We start from the raw sequence: 17,747 nt of genomic DNA on the forward strand, positions 1-17,747 counted from the left end.
TGTGTGTGTGTATGTGTGTGTTGTATGGGTGAATTCTGTGTGTGTATGATGTGTGTGTTATATGTGGGTGTATTATGTGTATGTTGTATGTTTTGTGTATGTGGGTGTGCTATGTGTGTGTGTGTCTATGTGTCTGTGTGTGTGTTGTGTGGGTAGGTGCTGGGTGTATGTACTGCATGTGCTTGTGTGTTTGTGTGTGTTCCAGGCTACTGAGCACCTGAAGCAGAGAAAATGAGTCTGTGAATCCCACTGGGTCTGCAGACAAAGGGGCTGTCTTGTTAGCTCTCTAAAAAGGATGGTGATGGGGGCTGGAGAGATGGCTCATGGGTTATGAGCACCGGCTGCTCTTCCAAATGGACCTGGGCTCAGTTCCCAGCATCCACATGGCAGCTCACAACTTTCTGTAATCCAGCTCCAAGTGATCTGATATCCTCACACAGACACACATGCAGGCAAAACACCAACACACATAAAATAAAAATAAATTATTAACAAAACCAAAAGGATGGTGATCAGGATGAGCTAGACACCGGCTCTGAGTCCAGCACGCTCTGGTTCCCGCCTCTCTCAGGTCAGAGGCTTGAAGGCCGAGCCATTTTGTGTGTGGACATTCTGCTTCCTGGTTTGTGGCCCAGGCAGCAGGAAGAAAGCAGCTGGGAGGACCTTACTCACACAAGTCTGGAGATGAGGGTGTGAGGCAGGTCTGGGCACTGATGGACAACGTGGACCAAAAGGACACTTAGTCTCCCCACAAGAGCCACTGCCCCCCTCAAGTAGCAAGGTATACATTAGTGTAGTTGTAGGCGGAGCCTAGGGGACCCAAGGGGCCACTGGCCCGTATTGTCTCTACGGAAATGAATGGGCACACATAAAGGGGACATTTGTAAGGGTTAGACAGTGGTGATCTGCAGCCTGCTCCACCTTCCTTGTCCCCAAATGCCCTCCCCTGACCTTCAGATTTGTCAGAAACCATTGTCTGCAAACTGTGCGACCACCTGCAGCCTCAGGTCACCGTGTGGGTCACTCTCAGCCTCTCTACTGTGGTTTTAGATTTCTGTCTGTCTCCACTATAACTCCAGCTGACATCACCGAGCACTCTGTACCCAGGTGTTGGTCTAGACAGCTTCCCAGCAGCAACTCGTGTTAAAGCCTCACAATAATCCCTTGTGGCAGAGCCTGTATGTGTGTTGAGTGTGTGTCCGTGCATTGCATGCACAAGTGTGTGTATATGAGTGTGTGTGTATGTGTATGTATGTGAGTGTATATGTCAGTGTATGAGTGTATATATGTGTATGTGAATGTGTATATGTATATGTGTGTAAGTGTGTGTGAGTGCATATTTGAGTGACTGTTGAATGTGTACATTTGCATACACACATGTGCATATGTGTGTATGTGTATAAGTGTGTATATGAGTGTGTATATGTGTGTGAGAGTGCATATGTGAGTCTGTGTGTATTTGGTGTGTATGTGTAAATGTCTACATGTGTGTGAAGGACAGATGTTGGCTGTCTTTCTGTCTGCATCATATGTGTTCTTGTGAATCACACTCTCTCAGTGAATCTGAAGCTCAGCCATTCAGGGAGACTGACTGACTAGTGTACACCAGGATGCCCCTGCCTCCACCCTGGCCCTGTTAGAGTTGCAGATGTGCACCTCAGAATGTGGATTTTATTCGGGTATCAGGGATCCAGACTCAGCTAGACATTTGTGCAGCAAATGTACTTTACCCACTGGGCCATTCCCCCCCCCCCGTCCTGATCCTGTATTATTCTTAATTAATTAATTGATTGTGTATGTGCGAGTGTGTGCTGGGCACGTGTGCAAGCATATCACAGTGCATGCATGGATGTCAGAGGACACTGCAAGAGCTGATTCTCTCCTTCCACCATGTGAGTCCCAGGGATTGAACTCTGGTCATCTGGCTTTGTGGCAGGCGCCTTTGCCTGCTGAGCCACATCACTGACCCTGCTCCTGTAAACAAACTGAGATAGAAGACGTCAAAATAGCTTGTCCAAGGTCCCACAGCAGGTAACCCACAGAGCTGGGAATTGACTTTAGGCCGACTGTGCCCAGAGCCTATTCTTCTCAAACCTGGGCTCACACACCTTCTATCATGTTCCGTGTGCAGGACAGTCATGCACAGGGCCAGCCCACGGTGTGCTGTGAGAAACTCTACAGACAAAAGCATGACTGATTGGGAAGTCGTCCCAGGCCGTGTGCCTATCTGCAGGCAGCCAGGGCGAGGAGCTCTACTCTGCATAGGGTCTTTCTGAAAGTCAGGATGAGGGACTTGTTTGGAAATCTTGAGGACCGGGTGACGGCCACTTGACTTGGCTATATCTCCTCCCTGTCTTCCTTCGTTTCTTCTAGCTCTAGATACTTATTGAGCATCTAACACATCGAGGCGGATGTTAAGGCTGTAATGCAAGATAGGGTTGTGCTCTCCAGGTTATCACCTAACAGGGAAACCAGAGAGGAAGCAGTAATGACACAGAGATGAGATGCCTCTGGTAGAGGGAACCATGCCCAGCTTTAGCACAGAAAGTCCCAAATTCCAAGAACACCCTTGTGTCCTGGCAAAAAACAACCTGTTTGTTAACTCAGTGGCTGAAGGGGAAAAGCTAAAAGGGTGTGTTACAGCTGGAAAGTGGTTGCCTTGCATGTGTGCAGTCCTAGGTTCAGTCTCTCTCTCTCTCTCTTGAAAGTGAGGACATGACTACTCCTAGACGTGGTTGAAGAGAAGGATTTTATTGTAGATATGAAGGAGAGTATAGTCAGAGGCATCTGGAAGAGTCCAGACTGAATATGGCCAATAGAACAGACCAGGCTCTGAGAGGAGAGAGAAAGAGAGATGGGGAGAGCAAGAGAGGGAGACCAAAGATATCCAGCTGTGCCCGAGTAGAAAGGTCTTCCTTCCTCCACTGAATTGCTTTTGTGCCTCTCAGAACTTAGCTTCGAGCAAGGTAGCATAGGCCTTTAATCCTAGTGTGTGTGTGTGGGGGGGGGAGATCTCTGTGATTTGGAGGTCTGCCTTGTCTACACAGTGAGTTCCAGGCCAGCCAGGGCTACATATGAGACCCCGACTCAGGCAAACAAACACCCTGCTGAGTGTATTCTTGGGTCCCCTTTTGGGTTCAAGCTCCCATCCCATTGATCTCTAAGTCTCTTGCTTTGCCAGCCTCGCACACATTCGATCACTTGGGCTTTATAATGACTCTTGAAATAGGGAAACAGAGTTTTCTGGCTTTGTTCTTTTCAAAGTTGTCTCAGTTATTCTGATTTCCGTTCCTTTCCATATAAAGTTTAGAATAGTCTTATTCACCGCCAAATACTTCTTGCTGGCAGCTTAACAAAGAATCAACAATTTTACTATGATGAACCTGCCAATCATGAGTATGAGGTGTCTCTTTATGTATTTACAGCTTCTTGAATTCCTTTCATGAATATTTTATAGTTGGCAACTCGAAAGACCCATATATGGGCTAGGGATGGAACTTGGTTGCTTGCCTGGGATGCACAGACCCCTGGGTTTGATCCCCTGCACTGTGTAAACTGGCTTGGTCTTGGCACTCAGGAGGCAGCAACTGGAGGATCACAAGTTCAAGGCCTTTTTGTGCTGCATAAGAGGCCAGTCCGGGATAAGAAAATTCTCAAACTATGTTGGTAGGTTGATACTTAAGTGCTTAATTTTGCTGTGCAATTGCAAGCACCACTATACTTAACAATTTGGGATTCAATGTGTGCTCCTTGCTTGCATACACAATTACAGTTGGTTACTGTACATCCTTACATACTGTGTCCTTCCCAGACCTGATTGTTAGACTGAGAGTTTCTTTTGCTGTGGTGAGTTTGAAGACAGCATTGCTAGCCTGCTATCTGCAAACATGGCGTCTGCCGGGACTCACTTTCTGCTGTAAGGCCACACCTACTTCAACAAGACCCATGAGGACCATTCTTATTAAAACCACACCCCTGGCATCCCTGGAACAAACCCCATTGGCAGTGAAGTGTAACTTTTCTTCATATTTCTGAACACTTTATAAAGGATCTTTGTGTCCATATTCAATCCTGACCTCTCCACCCAAGGGCCAGGCCCCACCCTAATTAGCTTTCAAAGTCCGTTGAGACCAGGCTCAGCGTGCTGTAGCTGTGGATTTTTGTACTATCTCCCGCTTTACCATCACAGGCATGCTAGTTTTATAAAATGAACTAGAAGTGTCTCCCCCTCTTCTATTTTCTGAAAGAGAATGTGTAAGAGATTGTGCAGACTCCTCTTTCAACATTTGGTAAATTCTCCAGTGAAACCATCTGCAATTGGAGACTTCATTCCTGTGAGTTTTTAAATTATAAACTCAATTTCCTTAACAGTTGTGGCTATATTTAAATTCATAGCCCATATGGGATGAATTGTATTCTTCAAGAATTTGGTGTATTTTAAATTATCAATCGTATGTTCTCAGAGATCGGTTTAACTTTGCTCTCCTTTCTTCCTCTCACGTGAAGCAAATGCTGATTTCCCTGGAGCCTGGCCACCCTCTCCAGGGGATGCCCCACAGACTGGGTCAGTCTTGATCTCAAACAGGAACCATTCTGGGCATCCAGGAAGAAACTAGAGGCCGGGGCGGGGTGGGGGTGGGGTAGGGGTGGAGGGAGGACAGTTCACAGAGTCTTGGAGATCCCGGAAGTGTCCTGGGACCAGGTAGGGCTTGTGACTTTCCACTTAACACCCTCCTCCTACAGAACCATCAGAGGGAGTCAGTGGGAGCCTCTTTCTCCAGACCAGGTTTATGTCAAAAAACCAGAACTCTAGCTGAGCGGTGGTGGCACAGGCCTTTAATCCCAGCACTTGGGAAGCAGAGGCAGGTGGATCTCTATTAGTTTTAAGCCAGTCTGGTCTACAGAGTGAGTTCCAGGACAGCCAGGGCTACACAGAGAAACCCTGTCTTCAAAACAAAACAAAACACAAAACAAACCAACCAAAACAGCCCGGAAATTCTGGGTATCACCACTAGGTGGCACTCTGAACATACACTTGCCACCTGTGGTTCAGAGCCCTTCTGTTGAGCCAGAAAGGTCTGTGGGGCATTTTGTTCTTTCTGTGAGATGCGCTTTGGAGATGCGCTAGGACCCCCTAGAGCTCTGAGCTTACACTTTATTCCTGCAGCTAAAGTGAGGAAACTGGAGAGGTGGTGCCGGCTGCAGCGCAGAAAAACGCTGCTCAGACAGGAGTCCCCACACTGACCTGGGCCAGGTGGCGGCAGTAGCCTATGACATAACCTCGTATTGGTAAACTCATGCACTGCTTAAACTTTGGAAGTTGAATTGCTCCTCTGCCTCCATTTCAGACCCAAGCATGTTTGTCTCTAAGTGTCCTCCAAGGCCCCCTAGCTAGCTAGGGATTAGCTGCTCTGCCCCCTCCCCCAACTCTGCAACAAGAGGGAAGCGAATATCAAAATAGCTCAACAGTAAAAAGATCATCCTTAAAAACAGCTAGAAGGTGGGGCTGGAGAGATGCTCACCAGTTAAGAGCATTGGCTGTGTTCAGTTCCTAGCACCCATACGGCAGCTCATAATCCTAGTTTCAGAGGATTGCCCTCTTCTGGCCTCTGAAGGCATCAAGCACACATACACATACATTCATGCAGGCAAAACATTCATAAACATAAAAATAATAAATACATCTTTACCAAAAAAAATAAGCAGCTAAAAGGCAAACCATTTCCAAGAGACATCACTAATATTTAATCTCTAATAAAAGTGCCTGCAGTGGGAAAGAGAAACCAGAAGTTTAGCTCTGACAAGCTCAGCCACGGAGGGAAAGCTTAATTGGGACCCTCGCTGACTGCCTCAACTTCCCCAGTCGGTTTCTGCTGTGTGCCTTGGGCAAGATATATATGGTATCTCTGCCAGCCGCTGGCTTGTGCTCACATCCCTCCTGGACTATTTACTGCCCTGCCAGCAGGGGGAACTATCCCTTCTGTCCACCTGTAAGGTGAAGGTAAGGCTAGCCTCCACCATAGGGTTGTGGGGTTCCTGCCCAGGGAAGCAGGAGAAAAGCTCAGCATTTGGTGGGTGTTTTTGATGGCATGACCACTCCTATTCATTTACATCATTTGACCTCCCAGTGTAGCCCACGATTGTAGCACAAAAGCTTCCCCAACTGTCCTGACAAATGAATTAAAGAAAGAAGTGGTAATGAAAGGCAGAGAGGGGGGAGAAGGCAGAGGGAGAGGGGGAAAGGGGAGGGGAGGGGGAGAGGGAGATATTCACCAGTCACCCTGGGGAGAGGGGCAGACAGAGTCCAGGGACTACAGATCCTCAGGGAACTGACATGAACATTAGATCTAATTTTGAGGAGAAGTTGGGACTTGGGGGCTGGGGTGTGTTCCTTCCTATGCCCCTCTAGACTCAGGTCCTGCAGGAACATCAGATAAAATGGTCGGTGATCACGGAAGGGAACGACTCTGCTTCCTGGAGAAAGTCTGCTCTAGGATTAAACCTTCGCACCATGGGTGACGCTCATTTCTCTCGTGGTCTGTCCTGTTCGGGTGTGACCTCAGTCTCTGTCACAAAGACTTTTATCATGTTGTTCCTAGATTCCAAGGTGATCCAAAAGGACGATGGAAACAAGACACAAGGGCAAGTTAAGGGGATGTGGGAAGAGAACGGGTCTCCTCACTTGGGAGTCTGAGCTCCCACCAGCTAGCTGTGAGGGATGGATTCCATCCTAGTTAACAGCACTGGCTGTGGCATGGTCTATACGCAACATGCACTTCACCGTCTCAAACAAGAACGTGAGAACAGCAGTGAACGTGCTTACGGGCTGTATCGATCGACCTTTCTCCTCTCTGTCTGTAAGCCTAAGAGTTTTACAAATGTGGCTGTAACTTCATCTACCCCAAAAGTGTGTCTTAGCTTATATGAGCAACCCTTGTGACTACTCAGTGTGCCTCAGGTACGACTCTCTGTAGTCCTACTCAGTGTGCTTCAGGTACTCTTTGTGGTCCTACTCTGTGTGCCTCAGGTACTCTCTGTGATCCTACTCAGTATGCCTCAGGAACCATTCTATGACGTGGAGGCTTAGAGGGAGGAAGGGAAAGAGGAAGGAAGGCTAGATATGTAGCTCAATTGGTCTGGTACTTACCAAATGCTAGAAGCCCTCAGTTGGAGCCCCAGCACGACATAAAACCAGGTATTATTACAGGCCCAACTGTAATTACAACATTTGGAAGGGAGAGGCAGAAGGTTCAAGGTTCAAGGTCATCCTCAGCTATAAAAGAAGTTAGAGGCCAGCCTGGGCTACCCGGGACCCTGTCTATAAATTAATAAATAATAAAAGAAGGGAAGAGTACTTCAGCAACCCTTTGAGATTTAACCAACATCATTTCGACAGTGTTAATATGGCAAATGCATCTCTAACTGTGCAGTGGCAAGGAGTTCTCTGTAGGGACCTCTACTGAGGAGAAGGTGGGATTCCTACCTGTATGGCAGAGAAGGCTCTCAGGATGAGCCCGTAGGAAATGCAGTCAAAGTTTATTACGGAGAGATTTTAACAGAGGCTTGGGCACAGGGGTTACTAGAAAGAGAGGAACTCGGAGACAGCACGAGACACATGTAAGGGTGAGTGCGGGTTTCCCAGAAAAGCCACACCCAAGTGTTTGCAGTGGCTGTATCCAGGTATCTTACACTGTCAAGGTCCAGGAGGCACACACAGAACAAGGTCACAGTGTCAGCTTCTCATCCCACTTTGCATGGGTCCAAGTGAGGAGCCAGTAAGCCACCGCATGTGTCCTGGGAAGTAGAAGTGTCCTTCCCATGGCTGCCATGACGAGTCACTACCCAATCAGTGGCTTACAGAGGTCAGGTTTATTCTCTTAACCGTTGTAGAGGCTGTAGGCAGAGCTGCATCCGCCTGCTTGCCTCACCGGGCTTCTAGACATCATGGCTTCTCTCACTGTGTGACCCTCTTCTGTGTGTCACTCCAACCTCTTGCTCTATGGTCCTCTCTCCAGCCACCTGGATCCTCATTATTAATGTGAGCTCCTCTGGGCACTCTAGAGTGATTGTTCATCTCTGTATTCCTGAGTTAGTAATGTCTGCACATTCGTTACCATTTATTGCACAAGGCAACATATTCATGTGTCAGGCAGGAATGTGCCCCTCTCTGGGGGCCTTCAGTTGGCCTTTGAATGAAAATGAGGACAGGATCCCTCCTAGGTGTGGTTGGGGAGACGGGTTTTATTGTAGACATGAGAGAGAGCACAGCCAGAGGCAACTGGAAGAGTCTAGACTGAACATGGCCGGAACAGACAGGGCCATGCACGAGAAAGGGGAGTGAGAGAGGGAGGGAGGTAGAGGAGAGAGGGAAGGGAGAGGGAAGAGTAGAGAGGGCAAAGGGACAAAGAGAGGTTCCAGAGCCGAGTCAAGAGCAGAACCAAGCAAGCACCGGGTACCCACAGTGACTGAGTTATATGAGAAAGAGAAGCTGGGGTAAGAGAAGGAACGCTCAGGGCTGGAGAGGTTAGGGTAGGGGCAGGGGTGACAGGTAGGTGCTGAGAGGAGCCAGGACGATATAACTGGTACTGGAGAGAATGCTGGGAGAGACTAGAGGCCACAGTCTGCTTTGTTAATAGATGCCTCAAGAATGCTTTGAGATTGATTGGTTTTATTTTGGATTTGCTTGTTCGGTGACATCCGTCCCGGGACATGCAGTCCCGGCTGGCCTTGATGGTTATTGCCTCCAGTGCCTGAGTGTTGGCACTGTTGCAGGCCTGTGGCACTACATATAGCTAGATATGGTGTTCTGCTCTGTTGCCTTTAGATCTGTTGTCAGAATGTCTGTGTCTTCCTTTCCCGTCCAGTTCAGATGTTGAAATCTTGACCCCCAAGGTTATGATAGGAGGTGCGGCTTTGGGGGAGATAATTAAGCTTAACTAAGGCCACAGAGAGCTTTATAGATGGTGTGACAGTTCTGATTATCAGCTCCTGAGTAGGGCAAGCCTTCGGATGTGTGTATGAGGGAGAGATTTTATGGAGGAGACAAGATTGACCCTCAGTGTGGGAGGTACCATCCAAGGACTGGAATCCAAGGTTGAAAGAAGAGAGAAAGAGGAGGCAGCCAGCCCTGGACTAGCATTCCCCCACCATCCCACCCTCCTCCCCCATCCCACCCCACTCTTCCCCCCCTTTCACTTCCCAGTCCTGGACCAGCATCCCTCCACCTCCCACTCACTTCCTGAACCACTGAGATGTGAAGAGTCCCCACTGTGTTCCTGCTGCCATGGTGGTCTTCCCTACCTTGATGCACCTTCCTTAACAGGGGCCCCAAAGAAATCCTCCCTCTCTTAAGCTGCTCTGCCTGTCACAGCACAGTGCAGCTCTGTAAGTGACCTCAAGAAGTGCCTCAGAGAGAGCCTCACCTACTCCTCTCTGAAGACACCGCCAGAGGCGCTACCAAGAAACCAGAAAATAGGCAGCAAATCTGCCTGTATTGGTTCCTGACTCCCTGTTTGCTGAATGTGGACAAATTTTTCTGTGGTTTGTCAGCCATTTAGCCTTTGTATTGTAATACAAAAGCCCGAGTGAACTAAAGAGTCAAAAGTGTGTTGACTTTGAGCCTAGAATGTACTTACTGAAGGAACGAGCCCACTAGTATGGTAGACATGACCGGGACTCAGCCATTCCCATTTCTTCCCTCCTCCCTGGGTGGGAGCCCATGAGTGGTGACTGGTTCTGACCAATGACAGTAAGCAGAAACATTGTGGCAAGTTTCTCATGGAATGGATTCAAACAGCTTGGACTGAGAGTCACTGCATGAGGGACAGCTGACCCAGATTATCAACTGAATCTATCTGCTCTTAAAAACAGGAAGGAACTTGGAAAAGTTTTGATGAAGCTTTTGTTACTGTGGGTATCCCAAGGAGAAGCCACGTGCTGCTACTGCTGTACTTAAAAATGGCACAGCAATCCTAAGATGTGACAAAGGTTTACAGAATAATAAGGGAAGAGAAGCCACATATTGTGACTGTGGCTATGTGAATATTATGCAGGTTTATAAAAATCACTTTTAGGGCCAGGTAGTGATGGCACATACTTTTAATCCCAGCACTCCAGAGAAAGAAGCAGATGGCGCTCTGAGTTTGAGGCCAGCCTGATCTACAGATGGAGTTCTAGGACAGTCAGGGCTACACAGAGAAACCCTGTCTTATAAAACCAAAAAAAAAAAGTTAAATTTAGAAAACCATAATTAATAAATAAAGGGTCTCTTTGTAAGGCCGCCTGTATTATGAGTAGTTAAAATATATCCCTGAGGCTGCTCCCCAGTGGGATCTGTATTCCATGTCTTCTAAAGAGCACTGTGCTTTCTGAACAGTGTTCTGGTGGGCTGCCATGTCTCAAGGTCTGCATCCTGGAAGGATGCTGTTCTGATCTCCCTAACAGCTGCCTTCAACCTTGAGATGAAGGTGATGCTGCATGTGGAGAGAGATAGATGGGCGCCTCAAGATTTGGGCAAGCCAATGGATGGCTCACTCCCCAGGCTCTCGTCTTGGTGAGGCATCACCCATCCTAACTGCTTCTCCTATCAGAGATTGGACTTTGGACTGAGCCTCATGCCCCAAACTCCACTCATACCACCCTCTTCCTAAATATCTCCTAGGACATATTTTTATTTAGCCCAGGTTGGCTTTGAACTTTCTATATAGCCAAGGATAACCATGATCTGATCCTCCTGCCTCCAACTCCCAAGTTTTGAGATTACAGGCATGTACTACCACATCTGTTGTATGTGCTACTGGGATACTACCCAGGACTTCACACTTTCTAGACAAGCACTTCGCCAACTGCCCAGCCCCTCTCTCTCAGGGCCACTTAACAGCATTACAAAATCAACAACACCTGTTAAGAAGGAGCCAGGGGGCTGGAGAGATGGCTCAGTGGTTAAGAGCACTGACTGCTCTTCCAAAGGTCCAAAGTTCAATTCCCAGCAACCACATGGTGACTCACAACCATCTCTAATGGGGTCTGATGCCCTCTTCTGGTCTGTCTGAAAATAGCTACTGTGGACTCATACACAAAATAAGTAAATCTTTAAAAAAATGTTAAAAAAAAAAAAGGAGCCATTATTTAAGAATAAGTTCCTCAGAGACAGCCACACCTTCACTCACCCTGTCCATGGTCTATCCTTGGATATATAACTCTTTGTTGCTCTTTTTTTTTTTAACTGTTTTATATGTATATATATATGTGTATATATATATATATATATATATATATATATATATATATATATATATATATTAAAGAATCATTATGGGTAAACTCTGTTTGTCAGAACCACCACAAAAAGCCAGTTCTTACAAACATATTCCTAGCTGGACATGGTAGCATGTGCCTCTAATCTCAGGACTCAGGAGGCAAAGGCAGATGAATCTATGTGAGTTCAAGGCCAGCCTGATCTACATATGAAGTTCCAGGGTTGCACAGGGAGGCCCTGTCTCCCCGCAAACAAGCCCCCTCCCCATCTCCAGCTCTCATTTCTAGAGCCAAACCAAGGTTTACTCCAGTCTTCTAGGATCTTTTGTTTTGCTTTTTCACTGGTTCACCTGGTGAGGGCATTACCACCAGTCTGGGGGACCTTGGGATGCAATAGCCTATGGGGTGAGGGTCTGGAATCACAAGAAAGAGAGAGGGAGAGGGAGAGGGAGAGGGAGAGGGAGAGGGAGAGGGAGAGGGAGAGGGAGAGGGAGAGGGAGAGGGAGAGGGAGAGGGAGAGGGAGAGGGAGAGGGAGAGGGAGAGGGAGAGGGAGAGGGAGAGGGAGAGGGAGAGGGAGAGGGAGAGGGAGAGGGAGAGGGAGAGGGAGAGGGAGAGGGAGAGGGAGAGGGAGAGGGAGAGGGAATCAGGGAGGCACTGACCCAAGAGTGACTAAGGCTTGCTTCCTCCCCCTTCAAATTTACCATTAAGCAAACCTGGGGAAAACAACTGGGTTTCTCTCTACAACCTCTTGTATGGTGGCCTGACATCCCAGCCTCGGTGGAGTCATCCATGAACTAATTTCAGTCAACAGTCAGCAACAGTTTGTACTGTAACCCAGTGAATGGCAAGTTTGTGAATTTGGACAACTGGTTGAGTTTGATGTTGTTATTTAAAAATAAATTTATTTTGTCTTATGCATAGCGTTTTACCTGCATGTATGTATGTGTACTGCATGTATGCAGTGCCTGTGGAATCCAGAATGCACTTTCAGAGCCCCTGGAACCAGAGTTGCAGACGGTTGTGAGTGCCATGTAGGTGCTGGGAATTCCTCTGGAAGAGCAGCGAGTGCTCTTGACAGCTGAGTCATCTCTCCCAGACCTAGGCAGGGTTCTTTATCTTACAGTTTTGCCGTCTTGGCCCCGTGTAGTCATGGCTGTCCTTGCTACATTACCAGGCTGGCCTTGGACTCACAGAGATCCTACTGCCTCTGCCTCCCATGTGCTAGGATTAAAGGTGTCCCACAGGGCCCAGCAAGGCCCAGGCATCTGTGTGAAAGCTCCTACACCAGATAACACAGTGGGTAGAAAGACTGCTTCAACATCACGGATGGCAAGAGGGTGACTTTGCATTGAAAATCACCAGCACCAGCAGGACAGAGCTGAACGTCACTAAGAGATAGGGATCACATAGTTAATTTATTTCAGTCATACTTACCTCTTTAGAGGCCCGACCAAATAACAGGTGATATGGCTAGACAAGTGGTTCTAAGTGAGAGCTTTCAGTATGTCTAAAGTAAATGCTGGAAGAGATAAAGGAGCTTTGGGTCTCAGTTCCACCAACACCAACCTCACCCAAATTCCCTGAAAGTTCCTGGTACCTCAGTGTTGTAATCACTGACAGAGGGGGTGGGGGGGAGGGAGGGGGAAGGGAAGGGAGGAGGAAGAGAGGAGGGGAGGGGAAGGAGATGGAAACTTTCAAGAAGTTTGTATGAAGAATTTGAAACATTACTTGGGGACTGGGAATGGTGGCACCTGCCTTAATCTCAATACCCAGGAGGTAGAGGCAGAAGGATGAAATGTTTAAAGCCAGCCTGGGGGCCCGGCATAAAGGTGCTTTGCTGTTCAGCTTGACAACATGAGCTTGCTCCGCAGGACCACTTCTGGCAGGAGAAAATTGATTCTTGCAAATGGTCTTCTAACCTTCACACGTGTGCGGTAGCGTGAACATCTCCACACTCACGCGTGCACACACACACACACACACACACACAAATAAATATATGAAACAAGTCAAACCTGACTCAGTCCACACAGTAGGCTATCTCAAGACAAACAAAGCATCATTTTTGTGTTAAAACAAATGTAGCTATGTTACCAAGGTGTTTTAAAGCACAACTTAAGCAAGTGGACATATTTTTGGCTTCCTGGCCAACCTCAGACACAACGAGTCTGGTCCCTAGAGTTGAGTGGTCATTTTCCCTGCTCCAAGGCTGCTGCTATGGAAAAGTTTGACTAGCTCCTTTCACAAAGAGCTCCTTGATTCTCTCAGGCATTGGTCATTAGGCAGAAAAACACACCCAGTTCCTTCTGTCCTGGGCTGCCGTCCATGGCTGTTCATCATGACCGTCGTCTGTCTATTGATGGACAGTGTCTTCAGGGCCGCAGGCATCTTGGCAGAGGGTTCCCTGTCGTTTCAGCCAAGGAGACCCAGGTAGCGTGGTTTCCAAGGTGAAGCCAGAGACCACCCTTGATTTGGAGGTGAATATCTGCCTTTGGGGTTGAGATGAATGCTTAGACCTGTGGCGCTCTTGCTGTGGTGTCCTGTGGAGCCAGTTAAGTTGGTGCTAGTGGAGTCTCCACACATCTCCAATATGGTCTCTTCATTGTACTGGGGAGAGGGGGGGTAGGGGAGGGGGAGAGGGAGAGAATGAGAATATTTCCATGAATTGTACCTCTCCCAGCAGCGTTCTCTCAAGTGTGGCGCACAGCAGTACACAAAATAGGCAAAACCTGTGTTCTTAAGAACTTATGTGTAAGCCAGGAGTTGGTGGCGGAAAGTCTTTAATCCCAGTACTGGGGGGGCAGAAGCAGGCAAATCTTTTGAATTCAAGGCCAGTCTAGTTTTAAGAGTGAGTTCCAGGATAGCCAGGACTACAGAGAAACTCTGTTTTGTTTTGTTTTTAACAAACAAACAAACAAACAAACCAGGGGACTGGAGAGATGGCTCAGAAGTTGAGAGCACTGACTGCTCTTTCTGAGGTCCCAAGTTCAATTCCCAGCAACCACATGGTGGCTCACTACCATCTGTAATGGGATCTGTTGTCCTCTCCTGGTGTGAAGACAGCTACTCACATACATAAAATAAATAAATCTTGAAAAAAAAAAAACCCAGAAACCAACCAAACAAACACCCCCGAGAGAGAGAGAGAGAGAGAGAGAGAGAGAGAGAGAGAGAGAGAGAGAGAGAGAGAGAAACCCTTATCTTACATGCTAAGATGAGAAGTCTGGCACCAAGACAGAATGTCTTAGACTATGTATGGATGGTGGTAAGTGCTATAAAATATGGAAAAGTGAAGTGGCAGATACGGTAAGGGGCAGATGTGACTTTAAATATGGCAGCCAAATGACAATGACAGGATGAAAGGTGTAAACAGTCAGAGGTGCTAGCTCAGCTGGTTTTGAAGGTACCACAGTTATGTCTAGGCTACAGGAAGAGGAGAGAAGGTAAGGCCATCCAAGCACGGCAGTCAGTGAGTGATGCAGCCCTCGAATGCTTCTCTGATTGCTGATTGGTGATGGACCCAGCCACTTGCTTGTGCTGATCGGCTTATTGTAAGTCGACGGGGGTCGCACTATCTTCCTATTGGAGTTCAGTTACTTTCTTGGCTGGCCTTTCCCCCCATCCTAAGATTTATTTTTATTCACATACATGTGTGTGAATGCAGCCACATGTGTTCAGGAACTTGGAGAGGCAGAAGCGGGTACTGGATGCCCCAGAGTTGGAATTACAGTTGAATGTGAATCACCCAGCGTGGGTGCCGGGAACTGAACTTGGATTTTCTGGAAGAGCAGCAAGTGCTATCTCCCCAGCCTTACAGTAGTCTTTGTGGCAGGAAATGGGGTGGGTGGGCAGCGCCCCTGGCCAAGAGCCAGGGAGGGACTGAGGCTTCCAGTCCAATAATAGGAAGAATGGAGTCATGTGAACAGCAGTGAGCTGGCTGCAGCTCTACCCCTGGGTGAGCCTTGAGATGAGTCCTTGAACCTTCTAAGTGTGGGACTGCAGCCAGAGAGGGTCCTAAAGAAGAGGAGCCAGTTAAAACAGGTTCAGATTCTGCACCCAAGGAGCCAGGAGTTGGTACCTTGGTTTTCAAGCTGTGCAGTAATGGGTGACTTGTCATGCAGCAGCTCATAGTTAATATACACAGGGTTTGGGGCCTGGGCACCCAGGATGGAGTTACTGTTGACCACAGTGGATGAATGTAGGTGCAGTGGGTGGGATGGGAGGGTACTGCAAGGTTGGTTTACCATGTGTGCAATATGCGCTTAGTTCTGTTTTGTGGTTATGGCTTGTATGTGTATGTGTGTGTGTGTGTGTGTTTTCAAGTGGCAATTAGCTACTAACATCCGTGATCTGTATCTCCCAAGGAGCGCTTTAAACCAAAGTTAATTAAGGCAGCTTCAAAAATCAGAATCTGTAATAATTTGAGTCATAATTATTTCTAGAGACCAAGAACATTAGATACAGCGCCAACAAACACAACCCTGACATTTCACTTTAAAAATTTTGTCTTCTAAGAAAAAGTGATTTTTTTTTTTCAGGAAAATTTGTTGAAGAGAAATAACATTACACTTCAGCGTCCGAGGAGGGGCATGTCGTCAGGAAGCTGGGTAAGTATGTCCAACCTATTGAGGTTTTGAATTAAGTAGCCCAGTGGCCTCCAAGGCACTCAAAAGTCAAGTGTGGAAATAAAGGGGAGGAGATAGAGCCTGCAAGCCACGGAAGAGGAGGAAGACGGGGAAGGAAGGAAGAGGCTGAGGAGGGAGGCTGCTGATATGAGTCAGCACCCACCCCAGCTTCTGTTCCAAGATGGCGCCATTTTGCGTTTGGTTCTGGAATCAAACCAGAATCCCCAGAGCACCCAAACCCAGAGGAAATGCAAATCACCCGGCACCTCTGGTGATCTGACCGGAAGTCCTTGCCTGTGACGGGTTTAGCAACAGCATTCCAGGTGGTTGTGGCCAGGAGGTATAAAAGAGGTCTCCACTGTGGCATCTTCGGGAGGACTTTCTCCTTTGAGACCATTGGGCGGATGCTTTGCTTTGGACATTGCTGCCTGCATGTGAAATGGAGCTAGGGCTGCCATCTTGGGACCACGATTGTTGGTGATGGTAATACTGCCAACTTTTTAGGCTCATGTAGGAGACAAACTCCTTGGGAATGTCTGAGATGATATTGCTAGATTGGGTTATAATTGAGGTAGGAAGCCCCATTCTGTGGGCTGAAGTCCTGGCCTGAACCCGAGGAAATGAAGGGAGCACTAGTGTGCTCTCTCTGTTTCCTGACGGCAGATGCACCATGACCAGATGCTTCATGGGCCTGCTGTTATGGCCTCCCGTTATGGCTAAACCCTTGAACTTTGAGCCTCCCTTCAGTAAGGTGCTTTTGCCAGGTATTTTGCCACAGCAAGGAGAAAAGTAATGAATACAGGTGAATCAGGTGGCCAAAGAGAAGCAGAGGGACTTACATCCTTTTTTTGTTTGTTTGTTTTTGTTTTTGTTTTCGAGGCAGGGTTTACTCTGTGTAGCCCTGGCTGTCCTGGAACTCACTCTGTAGACCAGGCTGGCCTCGAACTCAGAAATCGGCCTGCCTCTGCCTCCCGAGTGCTGGGATTAAAGGCGTGCGCCACCATGCCTGGCTGGGACTTACATCCTTAATACTAAGCTGAGTTGCCATGATTTCTGGTTTTAGAGTTGACTTTATAGACTTATTTTTATAAGCAAGGGGTCACTTTCCAGTGGTTCCAGCTATTTTTGAGATGGATTTTCTGTTACTGGCAGCCAGAACCAGGAGAAGAAGGTCCAGTTGTCTGTCGGGTATGGTCAATGGACTCATTGTATAACACAGGAAATACAGAAGGTGATGGGGCCCAGGGATGTGAGAAATGAAGAGCTATGAAGAACTCGGCTTGAGATGTGCTCAGTTAGCCTGTCTGAGGGATGCCCTGCTGCACTTCTAAAGGGTGTGGGAAGCCTTACAGCAGGGTAAACAGGTGGCTGCCATGCTGGGCTGACCTGGGTTTGGATCCCAGGAGACCACCAGCCTCCTCCATTTCACCCAGTAGGAATTCCTTCGGGATGATAGACAACCTCAGTTCTTGCTTTCCTGTCCTCCAGACCAGTGGCACACCTCAGCACTGCCACTCTCAGATGGTGTCACATGAATAGACTGTGAGCAATGGGATGTGCTAGCTGTTTTGTTCCTCACTTGTCAGCTGATGGAGAGAATCTAGGGGCAGAGTGACGGCTAATCTTGGTTGTTAACAAAGTCTCGATCTCCTCCTCCTCCTCCTCCTCCTCTTCCTCTGTTTTCTTCAAGACAGGGTTTCTCTGTGTAGCCCTGGCTGTCCTGGAACTAACTCTGTAGACCAGCTGGCCCTGAATTCAGAGATTGCCTGCCTCTGCCTCCAGAGTGCTGGGATTAAAGGCATGTGCCACCACTACCCAGTGGGTCATTTTCTTGGTTGCTAATTGGTGTAGGATGGCTCGGCCAT

The sequence above is a fragment of the Mus caroli genome, chromosome 10, assembly GCF_900094665.2.
Source record: "Mus caroli chromosome 10, CAROLI_EIJ_v1.1, whole genome shotgun sequence".
Classification (NCBI taxonomy): Eukaryota; Metazoa; Chordata; class Mammalia; order Rodentia; family Muridae; genus Mus; species Mus caroli.